Below are 19,069 nucleotides of genomic sequence, written 5' to 3'. Positions count from 1 at the left end.
TCCTTTGGGAGTCTGGCTTAGTTGTGCTTTCTTAGTCTGCTCTCCCTGTCCCCAAATGTCCTAGTATTTCTTCAAGTAATTCCTGTGGTCAGTATTGCCATCCTTGCCTTCTTTGATTCTATATTGTTTCTCTTCCAGAGGAATCTGCAACTTGTCTTTCTCAGAGACAGACCTGTGAGCTATATGGACTCAGGAGAACTCTCTTTGCTGAGGTCCCTTCCTTGGACAGCAGCTGGGCTTGGACCTCTAAGCTCTGTAATCATGTGAGCAATATTTCATCAGCACAGTTTTGTCCAGCTTTAAGCTTATATCTGCAACATTTTTCCACAGATTTTTACAAGTACAAATTTGCCTCACTGACAACCATCTGAAATGCTTCTGCAGGGAGCATTTCTCTTCTCCTCTCTTTGTACTCTTTCATATTTTTTTTCCTTCCCCACCCATTTCTGTCATTTCACAGATAACCTGACTGTCATGTGCCTTTCTGGCCTTTCCTCCAACTCGTCATTTCACATGAGCTACTGATACATCAAGTGCCACCACTGATTAGCTTCTGATCTCAGCTTGTTCAGCTATTTACTGGAGTTAGAGACAAACGCATTTGTTCTCTGTCTTGTGCTGTTCTTCACACTCTAGGTGTCCTTTCTACAAAAATATATAAAAGGCCATTTCAGGGTTTTCCCTGCAGTCTTTTTGAGGAAGAAATGAGTACCTTTTTCTTATATGCTTCTCACACCCACTTTACGGCTTCCACTTGGCTGAACAAACACACTCAAGGAGATTTTATCTGCTCCAAAAAGAAACAACAAACAGATGTATTTATCTTCGTTATTAATTCTACATTAAAAGACTTTGTTATTATTTCCAAAATAAACCCAACAAATGTAAGACTATGGGTGTACAAATTATAGCCACTGAGGTATTTATCATCTTCAAATTTTGCATGTATCAATAACTGGCTTGCATTTGGTATGCAGGTTGGGACATCTTTTTCTTTCTGGTTATTGCAGAGACTAACACAACAAATTCTCTGATCTGTAAGTAGGGTCTTGTAGGCTTCAATAAAACCAAATAATAATATTATTCTTATTAAAAAAGACATTCCAAGGAGTTACAGTTTAAGTATTTTTGTAACAATTTTAAATAAATATAAAAATTATATAATAATTTAGAATGCTACTTTTAAAACCAGATTATTCAAATCTGACACCATTGTAAAGGATAAACAGAAGGTAACCTTTTCAAATAGGAATGAGCATGGAATGAAACGATTCTGAGCAGCTAAAGATCTCAATATCTTTATTTCTTTACTTGGTTTACTTTGTCTCAGCATAATGTGGTTGTTGGGTTTGCATTTCAGGGAAAAAAAAAAAAAATCAAACAGAATACCTCTCTGAAATTGTTAATCCTGAGAAGGAAGGTTACATATCTTCATTTGCAGGGATTCCTGTAAACAATAGAAAGCTCAATCAGTCTTTATGACTATTAAAACCAGGAAGGAAATATTAATATTTCATTTCTTCCTAAATGAAGACACAAGTTCAAGATGAGAAAGAGCACTGAAATCCAGAGCAGCAAAGGATCCCAAATGTGGCTGACATTTCAAAAATTTTATGTTGGGACTCAACAAAAAGCTCTAGCTTTTGAGAGTTTTATTATAATTCATAAACTTCTCATCTTTGCTGCTGAAACCACCAGACCACTTACTGTCTTCAAAATAAAGTGATCAGTGTAGTGAGTTCACCTTCAAATCATCCCGTATTTCCTTTATATTGCCTTTGCATTTTTGAGTCACAGCATATAGATTTCGCCCTTACACTGCACAGAGTTGGACTCTTAATAGACAAAATGGCTATTTGCTTTCTATAAATTCTACTATTAGCATTTCTTTTCTCCTCTAAGCTGTAATTTGTAACTTACAATAGGCCACTGCTCAGTGAAACGGTGAGGTGCTAGTACAACCTAATATTGTTCAAATAATAATAAAAAAAAAGTCTAACTGCCAGTCTGTTGTTACTAGCACTTTTCTAGTATGTGCTCTTTAAATTATTTGACTTCCCAATAAGTTGAAGAGTGCATTATATTCACCTGAAAACTGTTCAGGTAATTATCTTATACAATGCTTGATCCCTTCACAATGTTCAGTGTTGGCTGCCGTTCCCTGCTCCATACTGTGCAGTTCCAATTTTTCATTCACCTTCTGTAATGTTGACTATTACTCTGAATCACACTTCACACTGCATTCATTCCTTCACAGTCTTGGATATAAAAACCACAGAGCTGGATTGTTGTTACAACATCCTTCATCAAATTCTTTCTTTCTTCTAAGACATTTCTTGGTTCTCTAAGGTGGTTACAGGTTTCTGATCTGTGACCTGAAAATACAGCACCAGCTCTATTTCACATGATTAACAAGTGAACGTGTTCCATAACGTTTCTTACAAGTGCACGTCACTGGAGCCCCACCAATCCATACCTCTCCCCTGGGTCTTCCTGCTTTTTAACTTACCTGTTCCCTGTCAAAAGATTTTGTCATATTTTTACCAGGAGAGGTATAACTTTGACCATACCCATTTTTCATTAAAAGATCAAATGAGATATTAGACCCCAGCCACTTTTTCCTTTTTCTGCTCTTGTGTAGAAAAAAACCAGAATTTCAGACTGGATAGGTAGTACTCACATAATAGAGAAATATGCTTTTAAAATAATAATTTGAGAGAACAGCATCTAATTAACATTATTCTTTAAAACTCCAGACTGTTTCCATACTGAGTTCAGTGTTTTGCCCGTGATCTCAGTGAACCAAACTTGGGACTCCTTTAAATTAAAATTAAGTAAATAAAGATTAGCCTAAATGGAATTAGAAGGTTTTTTGCTCATTTAATGTGGTTACAAAGAGGAAAGAAAAGTCTGTCAATATAATGTATTTTGATTTGTTTTTTGCTTCTGACCATGACAGCCATGAATAGCTCCAATCAGGGGACAAAAACAAAACAACACCTAATTCTGCTTGGTGTTTAGTACCAAATTACTGCAGTGATCAAGTCAAGCATTTTGGTTCACCCTTGATTCACTTTTGTTCTGGAGAAACACCATTATTCACCACTTACTGCCCTCAATATTTTTTTAGCTTTGGTCTCTAAAGCTTTTACAAGTTTCTTTTGAAGAAACTTCTTAAACAAAAGTGAAAATAAGATCAGCATGGGGAAGTGTTTTTTCAACCAACTATATTATGAGTGCAAAGAGAAGGAATGTTGAACTTATGAAAAGGTTTCTATTGTAGATCTTATTGGGTTGGACTTTCTTCCTCTCAATACAATGCAACTGAATCAATATCTATGATATTCATTTCATTAACTTCTTTTCCAAAACAGATGTTTTGATGAAATGATAAATGCAACTGGAATCTGCATAAATATAACAAAGAAAAGAGGATTATCAGATCTGACATCAGCAAGAGGTATCGATGCTTTTACTGAAGTGGAAAACCTGACCTATATTCCTAAGAATTAAGACTATTTTTATAAGTTAATCCAATATTTCATTTGACAATAGTAAAATTTTAATTTCATTTGGCTAAAATTGATTTTAGCAATAAGGCTTTATGCCTCATATATCAAACTCCAGAGAAGCCATCATCACAATTGTTGGTTAAAAAAAACCATTTCATTATGGGCAATTTATTATATGAAATAGTATTGGATAATCATCTTCTATTAATTTTAATTAGGGGCTAGCATTTTAGCAGGCCAATATGCCAATAAGTCAACCAAAGAAGAGATTAAGTAAATGGAAAGTGCAATACCTGCATGTAGAATAGCTGCTCAGTTGTCTCATTGCTGAATAGATTAAAGGTATGACTGCAGTGTATCTCCTCAACTAAATGTGGTTCCTAGCTTCCAAGTTATTTCTCCCATGGTCTCCAAAGAGTAGGCTGCTCACTGCTGCATAACACTGCAACTGATGGTGTTTGACTACAGGAAAAGCTATACAGTAAAACTGTATCCATTTTGCTTCACTGAGAATCTTCTCTGTTCCTTGGACTCCTTACTTCCATCCCAGCGTATGTCTGAAGAGCTGTCACCCTATCAAGAAAGCAGCCCTTGTATTTGATGGAAGTCCTGTACCTATTACTGGACATCTATTTGATTTAACCTCAAATGTATACCCACTTGCTACTTTATAAATTCAGTTAGCTTTTATGCATGGAGTTACGAAAACATGTGAATGGTGAGGGAAGAAGTATCATCACAAGGACAAAAGCTGATCTAAGTTGAGCTACCTGTCTATCTCTGACAGCAACACAGGAGGGATGCATGGTGGCATTGTTATACAGTGCACAGATGAACGATAGCTGAACAGAGTTTTCAGGCCTTTTAATCTCTTCTTTGATCATCTCTGAAATAGATCAAGGCAAAGACATTCCTTTCCTCTCTGACAAAAAGTACTTACTGACTTCTCTGTATTAAACATAGCCTCCTATTCCGGAAACTGGGCTCAGGAATATCACCTACTTACTCCATTTGACTGTGCTCAGTATAAAGGCCTGACCCTAGAAGAGCTTTGGATCCAGTCCTTCGGTACTTCATTGAATAACTGGAGTAAGTGGGACACATCCTTCCTGAACTGAGGCTGGTATGATCAATAAAAGGAGCCATAAAGAATTCTGAAATGAACTAGTGAGAAAGAACTGAATTGTTTCTATATCAATGTAGATGGCTTTTAAATCTAAACAGAGGAATTCTAACAAATGATGCAAGTCATGAAAGTTGATATTATAAGAATCAATAGATACCTAGTATGAAAAAGCACGATGACTGGAGTACATTTATCAAAGTCCTTGCACTCTCAAGAATAGAGTGTGCTGTAGTGTATGTTAAAGCCAAACTAGCGCATAGAGTAGCACAAGAAAACAATCCACTGGGGCCAAAATGCTTGAAAAGAATGATAAATAGCCATTGAGAGACTACAGGGATTCTTTCTTTGTAGTCTGATAGGCTACACTGATTCATGATTGATATCTTCATGGTATTTATTACACAGAGGGACAAAACCCACCTGTAATTGTTTAATTTTCTCTCATTAGAGAGAAATGCTCCTGACAACAATTAGGAGCTGTGAAAGTTCACAGGATTTTTCAATATAAAGTTGCCAAACCCACAAAGTAGAATTACTTTAGTTGCAAGTTTGGTAACCAGTTGATGAAGGCAAGTTTGCTCACTTTAGATGTAAGGAAGAACAGAGAAAAGAGGATCTGTGACACTGTTCAAAAGGGAAGACAAGGTAAGGCAATGTTTACTGTTGGTTTCTCACTCTCAGCATTTGCAGGTTTAGTTTCTAAACTTCTTGAAACAAAGCATTTGGAGAATACAAAGTACAGTAACTTAAAATGAGAAAACCTGAATTCCTGCCATTTTATGACAAGTGACAGTATTGAACTCTCCCACCATACATTTGCACAGGTATTCAGTTCTGTATCTGAAAATTATTCCTGTTGCATCATTGACTTGATACTAAAGCCAAAATCTGAAACAGCTTAAAATTCATCAAGTTAACCATAGTAGCATTGGTATAGGGCATAAATCCATAGTTTGACATCCTGAAGACAGTGTTAAGTTTTCTGTTATCTTATTATCAGACTTACCTTGCATAGAGTACAACCAGGCTTGATAAATGCTTGGCTTCAGCTTCACTCTCCCATTTATTTTCACACTGTCAGAATTAATCCATAACCGCTGTTCAAAGGCAACAAGTGGGAGATGAGGGTTCATCTTGACTCAGCTGGTAGCTGGCTACTGGCAGCCAAAAGCCACAACAATTTATTATTATTTGGACTGCGTATTGACACAATTTATTTTCATTTTTTATAATCTATTCTCTAAGGATAAACAATTTATAATTGCATTATTTAATTAGTTTTTATTTTATGTCAACGTTCTTAATCTCATTGACCAGAAAGCATGGATTTTCACAGGGGAAAAAAAAAAAGCCCAACTGTAGTATCTGAAAAACACATAGAGGACATAAATGCAAAACTTGGATTTCTGGAGTTAATAATACAAAAGCTGTGATCACATCTTTTTCTCAAGTTGAACAATACAGATGTTGCTGCTTCATTGCAACAGATAGGCTTGATTCTCTTGAATACTTTAAATAAAGTGTACTTTATACTACAGAGGTAGTCTCACACTAGATTTTACTTTAGCACAGTCTTTGGCTTATATTTTCTCCATTTCGTATCTGGAATTTAATACTAGGGACAGTCACAATAAAAAACCCCTCATTTTCCCATGAGAGAGGGTGTATATGTTCATGTGTATGAACTGAATATGTGGAAACAAACATTTGGATCCTGAAATGGCTTAAATATTACACCCAAGTACATTTTTCTACAGAGTTGCCATAGAGAGGTAAATAAAACAACCCAATATGGGTCTTGAGCATCAGTTCTTCCCATACAGAGTCATGTTCACAAATAGTAGTTCCCATTGTATTTTAATAATATTCCTGCCAAGAAAAGACACTATGTTGAATAATTAACAGTATGTTTGGTTTTCTGCCAGGATAAATATTAAAATAAAATAATCTGTAAGCATATGAAGTAAGGTTTGTAAAGTCCTTTTATTTAAGTTTTTGTAAGCAGCTAAGTTAAAGAGGTCCTTATTAAGTCCTCATTTATGGCCATTTTGCCATAGAAGCTCTATCAGATATTTCCCTTTCAGATGCAATCTTCTAACAGATGCTATCCAAAGAGCCCAAGGTTAGCATCCATGTTTAAGTGATATTACTGTAAATGAAAACCTGACTGCTGTGCTTCTACATATCAGGTAAATCACAACCTATATGGAATAATGAAAATATATAAGCCATGTCTTGGAGACCATGACAAAACTTGCCTGTATTACCCTCAGGTGTTTTTCCTAAGGCAAAGAAAACAAAATCAGTGTGTAAATACATAACAGCAATATGAAATTAGTGGGAAAGATGTTTGGATCATTGTCAGAATCCATGAGCCATTTATTTTCCTGGGAAACCCTTCAATAAAAAGCAAGAAACACTAGTGGGTGTCATTATCAACATCACAGGTGTTAGAACCGTTGGCAAAAAGCCTTTGCTAGAGAGGATCCCCTAGGCTGGCCTCACTAACACCTCTACTGTGACATTTTATTTCCATGCTCTTTCTATGCCAGTGTTACTTATTTTAGTTGCTATTTATTAATAAATAGAGGGTATGATGTTTCTACACACTGAGTGCTAGTAACCTTCCTTTACCCACAATTTGATCACATAAAGTAAAAAGAAATACCAGAGTATTTCTAGTGAGCACAAAATATGTGTATGACTTCCTCATAGTCTATGGGGTTTTTAAAATAAAACAAAGATGAAGAAACTTTAGTAATACTAGTGTCAGATCTAAAGCTAGTGTTATACTTGATGATCACTCAGACTCACCTTTCTTGGAGTTAAATCCCGGCAGCTGGGCTCATTCCTCTGCAGGGGTTTTTACACTGAGGAGCAGCAGAAAAGTTTCTGTAACAAAAATTGTTATAATTGTAATTGCCTTACACAGTAATATAAAATCCCTCTCATTGGAGAGTTTTGAGATTAGATTAGACCAGTTTCCTGATTACCAAATCAAAATCACTGGGACTCACTAGCAGTTCTCTCAAGATGCTCTCATCCTGGGTAGCAATCCCACAGTTGCTTGCCAAGCCTTTCACAGGACACGTCCAGTACCTCAGCACCCATCGGCTACAAGGTCTGGCCAAGCACTTGGGTTTACCGATTCTGTGCTTCATAGCACAGCAGACTCTCCCTGACTTTACAGCAGACTGCCAGGTGCACACTCAAGGATGCCAGGGTTGGACAAAGGCGTCAGAATGATGCAGGAGGCTAATCCTCCCTCTGATGGGAAGTGTGGGTGGACTAAACAAGCTCTTCGTGTTTCAGGACTTATTTTTGTGGTCTATGATATTACACTGCAGTACATCTTACGAAAGTAGTATGCCTTCAGCAGAGAGTACACATGGGCACCCTTACGCATTTTTCTTCAGCAAGAATCCCAAGCACAGCTCTAGAGGAGAGAAAAGAGTTATTTGAGCCAATAGTTTCCATTTTTTTGTTGTAAACATACCGAATGGTACCAAGTCATCCAACCAGGTGGCAGAAAGAGAAGTTTACAAACAGGTCCTGTCTGAGAGAAAATAAGGTATGTTCTGAGAATATTTAGCCAAATCTTGAATGATTCATGGGTACAAAAACAAAAGAGAGAAAAAAGGAAATTTTCAGCTTACTTCCAAATTATTGGGTGGGTTGCTCTGCTTCTAACTCTGGTAAGATTGTCAATGCTGAATGTGGCACAAATGTTGTATGTAAGACTAAATATTTTAAAACTTAATTGAAAACAGAAAGAGCACTGATTCAATGAGATGTACCACATGATTTTGATAGTCAAGGAAAGCTTTTCTTTGTTTTTCAACCCAGAGGTATACATTGTACTGACTTGCTGTACTTTCGTGATAAAAGATGTGGCAGAAAGATCTTTACACTACAGAGGACTGGGAGAGGAAGGAAAATAAAGTGTAAAGGGGAAAAAGAGAGAGCAACACAAACTGCATGAGGAAAGAATCAATTACTATTTCTGAGTAGCCGAGACACAAAATTACACTACAAATTGTGCTAAGTACTAAGCAGCATTAGGATTTTCTGCTCATACATGCCAGTCTGTTACAAAATGATAGGATGAACAGCAGTCTGATGTGGCCAAGGCATAGTGGTACCATTGTTCTGTAGGAAGGTCTTGCAATAGCCTGTCTCTCATCTCTGAATTCCAGTATTCCATCATTTTGTGTCAACACTTCTATTTCAAAAACTTTGTATCAGATTTTATTGCCAAGTTATAAAGTCCCTACTCCATGATATTACTTGGCAAGTAGACTTGATACTTGAAAGCAATTTTAATTATTTTAAGTGGAATTTATATTTTCATAGATTATACACTTGCAACTGTCCTGCAAACTTTGTTTTGCATGGTAACCTGACAGCTTTTATAGTCCTATTGGTTCTAAAAGACACTTTCTCTCCATTCCCCCTTGAGAAAAAAATCTAATAAGGCTGTTTTTCACTGTTTTGTACTGAGCTGTGCATGGGTTGAGATAGCTTAGCACTTTGTCAGCTGTGACACCTATATTCACTCCTTTTAGGTAACAGAAGATCAATGGCCCTATAATAACATTTTATCTTATTCTTACTTTTAACTTGTCTTACTGCAAAAATGCTCCATGGGGGGGAACTATGTAACTGTGGTTGTATCATAATTTTCCAGCTACTATCCTGCAGAGTATATTTCACTGTTTCATCAGGTATATTTATTCATAGAGATTTTTTTTTTATTACAAAGATATGTTAAAACTGAAAATAAGTGGTTCTGAATGTTCCTATTCATCATTAGAACCCATCTGAATTGCAAAGATGCCATTGTACCAAGCAACTATTTCCTTTGTCCCTTGGGCTTTTGGGAAAATCTTAGTAGAACATCTAAGTTGTTCCCTTGATTTGGGATGATAAAAAGAAAAAAAGAGTTCTATTTGCTGATTCCTTTACAAATTAAATTAATCAAATGCAGTGTATTATGCACATGATTCCTCCAAATAGTTTCCTTCCCATAGCCAAACGGCTAAAAGTTTGTCTCTCAGACTGTTACATGTGTTGCTTAATCTCTAAATTGTCAGAACTGTTTTGCACCAATTTCCACAGGTTACTGAAGTGTGCAAAATAATGTGAACTGATTCATGCAATAACTTGTCTTCTTCTCATCTGCACTCTGATGCTGCTGGTGCCTATGGCTGTCACTTGCTCACTACAAAACCAGTTGAAACAAAACCTCTTCTACAGGAATGAGGTTTGCAGAAGGAGATACTGCAATTCTGTACCTTTGCACTGTGTCAATTTTACTTTCTGCTTATGGGTACCAGTCAGGAGGGTTTTAGCAGTAGCAAGGCTAACAGAGCCCAAACTTGGTTCATATTTCAGTAAAAATTGTATGCATTCTTTATCTTCACTTAAATTTGGCATTCAAATACATTGATTTACAAGCAATTTTAACCTCCTTGAACTATTCTGTCTCTAACCAGTTGATAGTTAAGCCACTAATTACCTGGTAGGCAGAACAGCAGTCATGCAAAAAGCTCAATGACCTCATTTATGCAGACAGAAAAAAAATTGAAACAAGATTTAAGAGATTCTGTTGTATATCAAGAATATCAACTCACATGAAACACAAGCTCTTTTTCTCTCCTCAAGCTTACTTTTTCATCAGCATAGTTACAGAAGAACTATTCTGAAAACTGAACCAATTGATAACCATTGTTGCAAACCCACTTAAAAAGTTAGTGATGCGCTAGAGAAATGGAGCAGGGGATAAAGGAGCAGCAGCACTAAGCGGGGAGCAGTGTAGCAATGTGAAGATCTATTCCCTGCTTATGCTCATTTATTGAGGCAGAATAGTGAAAGGAGTCCAAAACTAAGTATTCACATTCATTACCAGGGAAAGGGATGAAAAAAAGAATTTTCCTTTTACTTCCTTTGATTTCAGGAGAGATTAGGTTCAGTTGTGTCTCTTAAATTGCTTGGTAAGTGTTCTATCTCTGTCATTTCGACAAAAGGGATAATATATTTCATTGCAGTATTTCCACTCAAAAGAGATTGGAATCATAAAGAACCAGGAAGAGGGGGGCAAGGTAGTATTCTGAGGTCATTAAGATGTTTTAAGAGTTGTTTCATTGTCTGTCTAAAAGCACTCTATCACCCTTCTTCATATCTAGTAAATAGGAGAACAGTCTCTCCTGGAAAACAGCATTAGTGGTTATTTTAGGATATTTTCAGGATCTATTATCCTCTGCTAAGTTACTGAACACAATTTATCAGGACATTCTTCTGTAGGATCAGACTGAGTTAAATCTTACTATGCACACCAGTGTTGTGTCACAGATGACAGCTGCTTTATTAACTGTGTGGCACTAAGCACTATGCAGCCAACAACAACAGAAACACTGTCTGAAAGTAGATATAACTTGGCCTGAGCGTGGCAGAATCAGAAACACTGAAGTCTACAATAATGAATTTTCCGCAGAGTTTTCTGCCTGACTACAAAGCCATTTGAATCCCTTGTGCAATATCATTGCTCTTCTGCTGCAATTCCAGGCATAAGCCAGGTCTGAAAATGTAGTCAGAGAACCCAGGTTACACTTTACACCTGTAGTCTTTTCTTGATACTGCTACTAAATGAAGGTGAAAAAGGAAGGAACTGTTTAGCTGACTTCAATGTGGTGGGCTGACAAGGCTGGCATCATAAACTCTAGGAAGAAAAGGTGGAAAAATATTAATGAAATAGCTAATATTCAAAATATATAAAGGTCCAGGGAGGACAGGCTGTCCAGGGAGGTTGTAGAGTCTCCTTCTCCAGAGGTTTTTAAAATCTGCCTGAGTGTGTTGCTGTGTGACCTGATTCAGGTGAACCTGATCTAGCAGTTGGACTAGATGATCTCTAAAGGTCCCATCCAGACCCTACTGTTCTGTCATTCTGTCCATATTTTGGCTTGCTAATGAGACAGATCTACAGCATCCTTGCTTCCAACCCAGAGTTTGAATTCAAGAACAAATTATTAGGGTATAAAATTTTATGAAATGATTAAATATTCTCTTTGTGACACCTGTCCAAATTTAATTTTGGAAAAACAGAAAAAATAGGGAAAATAAATTTTAAAATACTGTTTTGGAAGACAACTCAAAGCTGCTTTTTTTTTGGCAGGAGACTATTTGCAACAGCTTCCTGAAAAGTAAACAGTTGAACTAAAATTGTATTCTGTTATTCATACATGATAGCTTTAGCCACTCCTTAACAAGTCCTGATCTCAGAGCAGAAATACAAACAGGCCAAACATGAAGTTTGCAAGTCAGAAGAAATGTCTTTGTGTTTAATAATCTCTAATTTATTTTCCTTTCATGACTTTGTTGGCTCATATAAAACTTGCAGACGTTTTCTTTGCCAAGCTCAAAGACAATGGGGCAATTGGTGCTCTTGCATGGACACTTGATATATTACTTTGAGTCTTTGAACATTGCTTAAAGAAAGACTGTATCAGATGTTAAAAAAAAACTATTTTAGGATTTCAAGGACAGTGTCTTTCTTATTACTATATTATAGATGTAAGTTTTAGGTACATGAGCCAAATTTTATACTGTTTACCAATCTCAGATATAGAGTCTATCTTCTTCAGTACATTACAAATTTGGATTTTAATCTCAACTTCAGTGTCTGTGCTGGGAACACTGAATCTATGTGATTATTCTAACTTCTTAAATACTTTATAAATTTGGATTTCTTTATTTTTCTGAAATCAGAAGGAGAGAACAATAATATTGTGACCACAATATGCTTACTCAATGTGTTTAGATGTGTCTTAGGACAATAAACATGTTGTATGCTGTACCTGTTAGGGAAACATATGAACATATCTGACACTATTTCAGAGAAAAAAAAAAGGAATAGAGATTTAATTAGTAACTATGATATGGAAGAAGCAAAGAAACAAATCTTGCTTACAAGAAGCCATTTAATCCTACCACCAATTCATCTCCATCACTTGGGTGCCAAGCCTAGAAAAGACTATACAATGTTTAATTTTAAATGATCAATAACTATTGTCCTTTTTATTAATTTCAGAAATTTGTATTACTATGGTCATAAGGGCAATCTTTGAGCTATAAGGCATGATTCCAATTAGCTGTCAGCATTATCAATTATGAGTTGCTTCCAGACATCAAAAGGATTACCTTAGATGCAAGTGAAATCAGAATTAGGCCCTCATATTTTGGCAATGTTCTTTCTAAGGTTATACAATAACACCAATATTGAAATTTTACAGTGTATAGTAAAGGTCAACAGATAAAATATTTGGAACTTTTACTCATGAATATATTTAATTTGCCACTGCAAATGATTTTGATTACATTTTACGAATTACATAGCTGCCTCTCCTTTTGCAATTAAAGGTTCCTAATAATACAGTCAAACCTTCTTAATCATTTTTCATTCTAGCATAAAGCAAATCTTGCTCTGTTTGAAGAGAACCTAGTCATCTTAACAGCATCCATTTTTGTTCCTTTTTATTTTATGAGATCAGAATACCTAATAACCTTTACCATATTTGGCTGCAATGAAAGCATGAAGAAGAGTAAAATTTGCACAGTGGATTATATAGCTGGGACAAAACTCAGTTCTGTAATTAAGTTTGGTTCTGTTGCTTAGGTTTGCAGAAAAGGTCAAAATTAATTGTTCTTTTTTGCCTAAGTTTTCCCTGCAGAATTATATATAATAGTAAAGCTTAGTAAGAGCCAAATCTGTCATCTGAGTATTTGCCAAAACCATTGTGGGTTTTTTGTTTCAGGTTTTTTTCCTAGCTAAAACACCACAGATTGGAGGAAAATAGAAATACTCAGGGTCCAAACAGTTATTATTTTAATTGTAAATAATTAAGATACTGAAATAGCCCTGGAATGCTCACATACACTTACATTCATCCTTGTAGACTCACAGAAACTCCAATAAGTGGCTCAGATATTGAAGGTCCAAAGTTGCCATTGCGTTTAGAGCTCTACTGCAGAGTGGTCATGGGAAAGACCAGCAAGCCTTTATAATAATAAGCCTAAATTCTCAGAAACTGAGCATGGAGTTCATAAGCTTCATTTTCATTAAAATGAAAAATGTGTTCAGGCAAGTTGATGGAGTAATGAACCAGTTTGAATGTATGGAACTTCTTTGCTTTGCTGTAGTGCTTTTTAAATGGTGTCTAAACAGTTGGTCACAGATTTATTTATGTTTCTATGTAAAGAAAGAAAATATTATAATTTTCTATATGGGAGACAGTTTCCCTAATTATTTGGCTCATTCTTCTAACACATAAACACAGCAATTTGTACCCCTCTCCTTCAACTGTCTGCAATTAGCAGCCACATTGCAATAAGCAGATTATGTTAATTAAAAACTCAAAACTATGTAAACAATGGGAAAGCTGACTAGCCATTTTCTATTTTTGCCAACGGGGAGGAACACAAGAGAAATTAGTACCAAGCTTAATTTTGCTGTTTATAATTCAAGTTATTTGTATCAGATAACTGCACTTTCAAAATATTGTTAAAGAATTTAAGGTATTTCTCCATATGAACCACATGCCATATGAGAAGTTTTACATCTGTATAAACTGGGCAAAAAAGATAAAGTTTCAAAAACTTCTAAAAAGGGGTTAAGGGAACAGTTTCACACATCACCACCAAACTGGAATATTAAACACAAGTTCCCTTCCATGTCTGAGTCATGCTCTCAAAAAGTCAAAGCTAAGGATAAATACATAACTTAGTTTTGTTTCTGTGGTAAAAATGTGAGCAAACTCTGGTATAAATATCGCCTGCAGAAGTGAATAAATAGTGAAGTTTCCAAATCAGAATTGTTTAATGAGGGTGGGAAGAGCAGGAGACAAAAGTGAATTTTTCCTCTTACTGAGATCCCAGCACTCTCTCTGTGCCATGGAGATACCTCTCAGTATTACACGTCAAGGGGATGTCATCATCAAATGAACTGCATGCACAGAGAGGCTGCATACATGTGGAAGATTTTTTGACTATAGCTGTGAGCTTGCCGTTGACCAGACTTTGAGGAAGAAGAAACAGCATGAAGGACTATAGCTCCTCTTCAGCTGTATATAGGTACATGAAGAAGACAGCATTTCCCAAGTTTGCATTACTAGATATTGCTGATGGACTACAAACAGGAAAATATGAGTGTGGACAATGGTCATGGCTTCAGATGAGATGTAAGACTATTTATTTGGGCTTTTTCAATGACTACATAGGGAAAGAAAATGATACAGAAATATAGTAATGGCTCATTCAATCTGGCCAGACTTTCAGAGTGGTAAATATAAAAATACTAGTTCAGTGTATTGTTTCAATTACACCCTTAATCCAAACTGCTTTAGAAAATGGGAAGTTCTCGGAGTATATGAAAGTTGCTGATATCTTATTCAGCGACCCTTAGGAGGCTAAGGGGAAGTGTATAGGAAAAGGTATAGAAAATGAAAAGAATATGGGAAGTTTAAAGAAGGCAATGATTTAAAAGAGGTGGCCACGTGATTAGATTTTGCCCCTACTATCTTTCAGTCATTTTCAGAAAGTGAGAATACTGAAGTGCTTCACGTATATTATCTTAGAAAAACATTTCTTCTGTTTTAAAGGCAACACTGATTTCCCATCTCCTGCTCCCCTACAGTGCTCACAGACTGTGGGAGGGCTACTCAAAATAAAAATGCAGTTGATCATTTCACTTTTCGTATTTCCACTATTTTCCTTTTGGAGATATGAACTTTAAATGAGCTGCTGTACAAGCTTCTTGGGGTCAAAATAGAGGAAATCACATCCACCACAGAGACAGGCACAGCAGAAACCCCAAATATGCCCATTATGCTCAACTCAGTAGTCTTTCTCCCGTTGGTAGTTTTTTGATACAAGCTTAGTATCAAGCCAGGCTGTCAAAACCAATGAAATCTATTTCTGTGACATTGAAAGAGCTCTTGATGAAAGTAGATCACTTTAGGGAATGTTTTAGAGTACCTGGAATCAAGAGAGGGGAAGAGTTGGGTTTTAACAGAATTGCTAGTTTTTCTTCTGTGTTTCTAAGAGGAGAGGAATATGTGCTAAGTAAACCCATTTATTCTGCAAACAGTACATGTAGTGCTTGATGCTAACAGCTACATTTTAGTCTGTCCATTTGCTGAGAGTCCTGTTTCTGAATAGAATTACCCTTTTTGCCAAATCTTTTATTTTGAAATTATGGGAGGGGTTCAGCTCTTGATTAGACTTTGTTTCTGAGTGACACACAGAGCAGCCCTCAGGCTCCACTCAGGAGTTTCCATAATATAGAGGAAGAATATTGAAGGGGATAGAGACGATGAACAACAGCTTGGGCAATGGTAGTGATATACATTTTTTTTTTTTTAAGGTTTTACAGGATTTCCTGTACAAATACATGTTTGTTGCAGTAAGCTACTACTATTAAGTACTAGATGTTGCAGAAAGGTTTTGTCTGCACATACAGTATTTTGGGGGGTTTCTAGGCTTTCTAGACTTACAGAATATGAATACATAATTTGTAAGACCATTCAATAAACTCATCTAGTCCAGAAGAATTTTTAACAACAATTCAGTTTGCTTACAAAGTTTTATGGACCCTGATTCCCATTTTTAAAATGGATAAAGATAAATACCCCAGAAACAGATATGTGTTGATGGTCTGAATCATTTATTGTTCCTTTGTATGGATTTCACCAGATTGAAAGCTAAGTATGTCCATTTAGAGATGATCACTTTACAGAAAGATTCACTTTTACATCTCAATCCATTCTCTGCTCAAGGTGTAATGAAAGAAATTGGCATTTTCTCCCCAGCTGGTTATTATAATAGTATGAAAAAAATTACTTAAATATTGACCTTGGGAATACAACCAAGTTCAGATGAGCTAAAAGTAAATGAAACAATTTTTTAATGCCAGGAAAAAAAAAAAATAGGGCTTTTCTTTCTATTGTCTCAAGCTGACTTTTATGACACAGTAGTGATTCATGCAATCACCGAAAGAAAACTCAGAAAATAATAAACCAATGGTTATCCACTTTTGTAGCACAGAATCAGTTTTACAATTTAACTGAAAAGCAATCTGTTCTTTTTTAAAAACTCCACTGATTGTTACTTAATTTTTCAATAAAATAAACCTACCAGCAATTTTCTCATGCAATATAAATCAAACCAATACATCACTTAACACTGGCACTTTGCTCCTTTTCTAGCTGATGCTGCTCAATTTTATCCACTGTTAATATACATTACGTTTTCTATTCAATCCAAATGATACTTATTACTGTTCTTCTAGCTTCTGAACCCTGAACTGAAGCCACGACTCAATTCAGAGACTTCAATTCTACATGGGAAATAAAGGCACTTAAAATAGAACCAAAGCTACCAACCGTCCTAGCTTTTATAAGAATATACTGCGTGGGTAGAGCACAAGTGCAGGATAAGTTGTTATGCAACTTATTCAGAGGGTTTAATGCTGAAACCATTGGACCTATAGTTTTTCAAGGTATTAAGTTAACCAACAGTCATCAACAAAAGCACCAGAAATCTGATATTTTACTAGTAAATATTAATGTTAATAAATGATTTTGTCCTCTTCCTAGAATTATAAATTTGAAACTGTCCCTAAACAGGTTTTCCATTTCCATAAAATTGTATATTTTCCCAGAAGTCTTTTTTTTTTCTAACATTTTTAACTAGGTAAACTAATGAAATATGTTCCAGCTTTGAGATGATTTTAGTAGATTGTTCAAAAAATTAATAGTATAAGGATACAATTGTGTTGTAAGAAGTGTAACAAAACTCTCCCATTGATTCTGGATATCATTCATTTCTTGGATTGTATCTTTGCATAATTATTTTTTCCTACTATGTGAAAAGACAAGACAATCTGCTTAACAAAATGGTAAGGAGAGGATGCTATGATAGATATTTTCTTCTCCATGGAGTGGATTCAATTACTTTGTTTCAATTCTTGCATAAATGTAGCTTATTTCTCCATTTCCTTTCCCAATATATATGTTTACTTTCATTATTGTAAACCCTATAATGGACAAGTTCTGGTAACACTAAAACTATGAATTTATTTGTAATTAGTTTCTAGATGAAGCTATCCCAAAAGTTACACAAAGTCTTTTAAAAAGGTTGCAGGATCTTTGTGGTGTAATTTACTCCATGAAATATGTTTGAGCTGCAGCTATAGCAGTATACTCGAGATCTTGACACTCAGTCCAGGACTCAAGGTCCAGCTTTCCTCATGCTCTGTAAGAATTCACTTTCAGCAGAAGTCTCTTCACCACTAGTGGCTAGTTGTCAGAATAAGTGAACAGTGAAAAATCCCAAAGCAAATGAGCCCTGGTAAATATGGAAGGAGTGACAAATATGGGACTTGTTTGAAACAGTTTCTGTCCTCTTAATTGTAGTTTAGGACACATACACTCATCATGTGGTCTCATAAACTGCTGAGACAAGCCAAGATTCCTGTAACCTTACCTCAAAAATATTCATGTACTTTATGTAATTCTGTTTAACCATACATAATGACTTTCATTTTTTCACTTCATCAAAAGAAATTGCGTATAAAGTGAAATAGTGGACCATGGGAATATTGCAGTTTCATGCAAAAAAGTTGGTGGTTTTTGAGTTAACTTAAGAAAACAACATAACAACATAGAGGATTACATTAAAGTGACTTAAAAGACAATTTCACAGTGAGGCATGTAAAAGACATCCATATTTCATTGTCTCTTTATGCACGTGGGTTATCACTATATTAAACTGGCATATACTGTTTTTCCTTTCGGTCTTCTGCCTCACTGCCTAGAGCAGGAATGCTGTTCATTACAACAGAAACTCAAAGTCAGCTATTCTTGCAGCCCAACCCACCGAGACATCCTTAGACAAATGTCATACCAAGAATTTCTCAGGGTATTTTTCCTTTTTTGAGAATGACTTTGTTGTTTTTAAAATTTGAGGTGAAATAGGATTAGCAAAGAATCATATAACCATTGCTATTTTTCTCCCACTCCCATTCCCCACCCCACCAGGAGCAAAACCAAATCCAGTGAGATGTACAAAGCTCACCTTCAGCATGACAGCCCTGAGTGACCAGAATTTTGAGCTGACAAGGACATAAACTCTTGTAAGTGAAGTGTGTTATTGATTTGTATGCAGCTACAGTGCAGAGATCAGGGGAAGTTCAAGGCTATACACTGTTGTTAAATTCCTCTCAGATTAGAAAAAAAAAATCTAATTACTTTCATTGAGGTACACAAAAAGAAAAATCTATTTTAGTATTTTGAATTTAAAATTGATCAATTCCTTTCTGCAGTTTACCTCTTGAACTGATAGAGGTTTTAATCCATTATGTAAAGAATAAAATTAAAAG

This window comes from Colius striatus, chromosome 13 (genome assembly GCF_028858725.1).
Source record: "Colius striatus isolate bColStr4 chromosome 13, bColStr4.1.hap1, whole genome shotgun sequence".
NCBI lineage: Eukaryota > Metazoa > Chordata > Aves > Coliiformes > Coliidae > Colius > Colius striatus.
This window is presented reverse-complemented; position numbering follows the sequence as displayed.